Source organism: Chrysochloris asiatica, unplaced genomic scaffold (assembly GCF_000296735.1).
Source record: "Chrysochloris asiatica unplaced genomic scaffold, ChrAsi1.0 scaffold00082, whole genome shotgun sequence".
Taxonomy (NCBI): domain Eukaryota; kingdom Metazoa; phylum Chordata; class Mammalia; order Afrosoricida; family Chrysochloridae; genus Chrysochloris; species Chrysochloris asiatica.
The window spans coordinates 210,433-214,827 of NW_006408600.1; the positions used below are offsets into that span (position 1 = coordinate 210,433).

General features: G+C 45.7%; 1 pseudogene; it reads left to right on the top strand.

Moving 5' to 3' along the window:
• Positions 1-384: 384 nt before the first annotated feature.
• Positions 385-819, top strand: LOC102817773 (annotated as a pseudogene).
• Positions 820-4,395: the final 3,576 nt, after the last annotated feature.

Sequence of the window (4,395 nt, forward strand, 5' to 3'; positions counted from 1 at the left end):
ACATATTGTCAGAAGGGACCAGTTGCTGAAGAAGGATATCATGTTTGGTAATGTGGAGGGTCAGAGAAAAAAAGGGAGACCCCCACCAAGATGGATCGGCCAAGTGGCAGCATCAATGGGCTGAAGCGTGGCAACAATAGTGAGGTTGGCCCAGGAACCAGCAGTGTTTCATTCTGCTGTGCATAAAGTCGCTATGAGTCGATACCAACTTGATGGAGCCTAACAACAACTAATTGAATTCCACCACAGAATAAGGATACCACGGAAATAGGATATTTTTTCTTGGCTTAATAAATACAAGCATATGAAAACACTTTGTTTTGGTGTCTTCCTATTCTGGTTGCTGCACCGCACGGTGAGGACCTCTCATCTAAACCACCAGCCATGCGGCCTAAGGGTCCACTGCAGTCGGTGCAAGACTTCGTGCGCAAGAAAGCTGCCATAGCAATGACGCACTGCAAAAGGGCAATGGCCTCATCATGGTGAAAGGGCAACCCTTGGAGATGATTGAGCCACGCACCTTGCAGTACAGGGTACTGGAATCTGCTCTCCTCCTGGGCAAAGAGCTATTTTCTGGTGTGGACCTTCGGTGTGAAAGGTGGTGGTCACATGGCCCAGATTTATGTAATCCGCCAGTCCATCTCCAAAGCCTTAGTTGTCTATTACCAGAAATATGTCAATGAGGTTTCCAAGAAAGAGATCAAAGGCATCCTCATCCAGTACTATCAGACCCTGCTGGTAGCTGGTCCTTGTCGCTGCTAATCCAGGAAGTTTGGAGGCCCAGGTGCGGGTGCTTGCTACCAGAAATCCTACCGATAAGCCCACCACAAGGAGGAGGGTTCTCCTTTATAACAAACAATGGTTATGGGGGGAAAATACTTGGTTTTGCAAGGATACTGTTGCTCTCCTGTCCCGGTATCCTTGGAACTTGGTGAATACCTCACGGAGGTCCACCCCTAACACATTTCCCACTTCCACACCTGGTCTACCAGCACAACTACTGCTGCACTGTTTACAAAGTCTGCACCTTGTTTCACATTCCTGAAAACACTAGTTAGACACAATACCTCACCGTTCCCTACCTCTTCCAAATATGACACTGAATTGAACTTCAAACTTTCAACAGTTCCCTCCTGAGAAGGAAACCACATGGTTTTCGCAGAAGCGTAAAATAGGGCCCCTTTAACCAGTTAAGTGTGAACACCATGAAATTGTGTGTGTTCTTAGTTAAACAGACCACAGCCATTGGTTACACTGTGGGAGGAAAGGAAATGGGTAGTGTAGAGTGAAATCTACTGTGTGTCTTGTAGACCACCTCTTAGTTCAAACACCGAGATTCCTACTGCATGCAGTCAGGGCTGCAGCCAAGCACAAGGTCCTGCAGGTGACAGACCATTAACGCTGAGAACTGCCCTGGGCACTGCAGATGCCTGGGGCTCCGAGCAGCAGGCTCCATCCACAACAGTGATTACAGCCACCTTCCTGAGACCACCTTCCACAACCCTGGTTATGATAAGGCCCTCCATTATGCTCCACACTAGTGACAGTCCCTGCAACCAAGGGGTGAATGACTTTATCTTGTTTGTTACAGTTCCATGTGCAACCACAATGTACAAAACCTTACAACTGCCCATGTTTCGATTGGGAAAGGAAAGCCTCTGTCAACCCAGAAAAAAAAAAGTTCACTGAAACTGCATCTCCCCTGTGTCTGCTCTAACAACTCCCTCATAGCTGAGACATAAGTATGTTGTTGTTGTTGTTGTTGTTAAGTGCTGTCTAGTTGGTTCCAACTCATAGTGACCTTTTATAGGGTTTCCAAGGAGCAGCTAGTGGGTTTGAACTGCTGACCTTGTGGTTTGCAGTCCAGTGTTGATCCTACAGCACCACACCAGGAATCTGAGACATTAGCATTTGGGTCTCATAAATAAATAAGGTCAGAAAAGAACCATTGGTCCTTATGGCCAGCATATACTTTTCTTTATGTACTCCGTTTTTCATTAATCCACAATTTTAGTGTTTATTTCCTAAAAGTAGGACAGTTTATAATACACAAGAAATGAAGTGATTTACCTAGATTATAAGAAAACAGCTGCTTGTCAAATATGAAGAAACGAAACCAATGCTCTGGGTTCCTCGTAGGGCACAGAGGGGGCAGGCGTTATCTGCCCAGAGCTGGCTGGCCTCTCCCCTCTATCTCTGCTTCAGGGAACATATCTTTGGAAGGAGAATTTTGGATTCTAAGACAATGAGAGATTGGCATATGCAAACCCTCGACACTGCTCAGCGGCAGGGGCTCCCTGAGCCACATGCTCTATGAGGGCGTCATTAGCTGCAGAAATCAGCAGTTCTTTGGTCTGGAGAGATGGTGCTGACAACTTAGACAATTAGCCTGCACCATCTTTGACAGGAACATTTTCCAATGTCAGTAAGCTGTCACTATTCCTGCCACATTTTGGAAGTATCCACTTTGGCACCTGTCTTGTTGGACTCTACCAGCATGCTCACCACCAATGGCAGGATCTTTTCCAAACTTTGCACAAGGCTCCACCATTTTGCACTGCTTTAGTAACCTGTGGGGTGGGGGGTGCAGGATGGAGATGTGGATCCTCCCATTACATAGATGTTGGGATAAAGCATCTCACAGGTAAACTTCATCTTTGGGGGACTTAAGGGCTAATCTAGTGAAAACTTCAGAATGTCAGGGAAAACTCAAAACAGGTGTCTTCTGGGCTCATGTGTGGGCCTCCCATTAAAAAAAAAAAAAAAAAAAGAATATCTTCATTCATGGGACCTACCACAATTCCTTCCAGAGCATTCAATGTTAATTGTTTGTACTCAGCCATCAGCCTCAGCCTCTTGAGTGCAGTCCCCACCATTGTCCATGCAATCAAGCTTTGGTTGTATGTGAAAGTTGGACAATAAATAAGGATGGATGTAGAAGAATCAATGCATTTGAGCTATGGTATTAGAGAAGAACACTGAAGGGATCACGGACTGCCAGAAGAACAAACAAATCTGTGTTGAAAGAAGAATAACCTGGATGCTCCTTAAAACCAGGGATGGTGACACTTCTCATACTTTGGACATATTATCAGGAGGGATCATTCCCTGGAGAAGTACATCATCTTTGGTAAAGGGAAGCATCAGCGAAAAAAGAGGAAGACACCCAATGTGTGGATTGGCACAGTAGTGGTAGCAATGGGTTCAAGCACAACAAGAGCTATGAGGGTGGCACAGGAGTAGGCAGCGTTTCATTCTGTTCATAGGATAGCCGAGTCAGAACCGACTTGAGGACATCTAACAACAGCAAAAGGCCCATCAAAATATGAACCTGGTGATTTGCTCCTTGAAGTTCACAGGCTAAAAATCCTATGAACAGTTCTAGTCTGCACACATGCGGTCACCATGAGCTAGAATTGATTTGATGGAAACTATGTACAAACCTCTAGATGTCAGTGACTGCCTCTCCCCCAAATGTGAAGACCAAGAATATCTCCAAACCAAAAACCCACTGCCTTTGAGTTAATTCTGCCTCATGGTGACCCCATGTATGCAGAGTGGAACTGCTCCACAGGGTTTTCAAGGCTGTGACCTTTTGAAAACTGAAGTATCTTTTGATGTGCCTCAGGGCAGGTTTGAACTTCCAACCTTTAGGTTAGTGGTTGTTGTTGTTATGCACCGTGGAGTCGTTTACCAACTCATAGTGACCCTGCGTAGGGTTTCTGAGGCTGTAAATCTTTATGGAAGCAGAAGGACTCCTCTTTCTCCCGCAGAACAGCTGGTAGTTTTCAACTGCTGACTATGAGATTAGCAGCCCGATTCGTAACCACTACGCTACCAGAGCTACACAAATTGTTTGTGCCACCTTGTCAGTTCTGACTCAGAGCAACCTGTATCAAATTTCTGAGGCTGTAAATCTTTTTTTTTTTTTTTCAAGAGCAGAAAGCCTTGTGTTTCTACTGTGGAGCTGCTGCTGAGCTCGAACTGCCAGCCTTGTGGTAAGCAGTCCGGTGCTTATGCCACTGTTGTTGTTGCTGTTAAGTGCCTTAGAGTCAGTTCCAACTCATAGCAACCCTATGCACAACCGAAGGAAACTGCCGGGCCCTGCGCCAGTCTCACTATTGTTGCTACCTTTGAGCCCATTGCTGTGGCCACAGTGCAATCCAACTAGTCGGGGGTCTCCCTCTTTTTCTCTGACCCTCCACTCTACCAAACATGATATTCTTCTCCAGGGACTGCTTATTGGTTAAGGCATGAGGATTTTTGTTCCCTTTACTTTGAGGTATAACTCTTACTTGAGGCTGTGGTCTTTGATCTTCTCACTAAGTCTGTCTATCCTGGCTTCTAAGAAGCACCCTGGTTGACTTCTTCCAACACAGATTGGTCTGTTCTTTT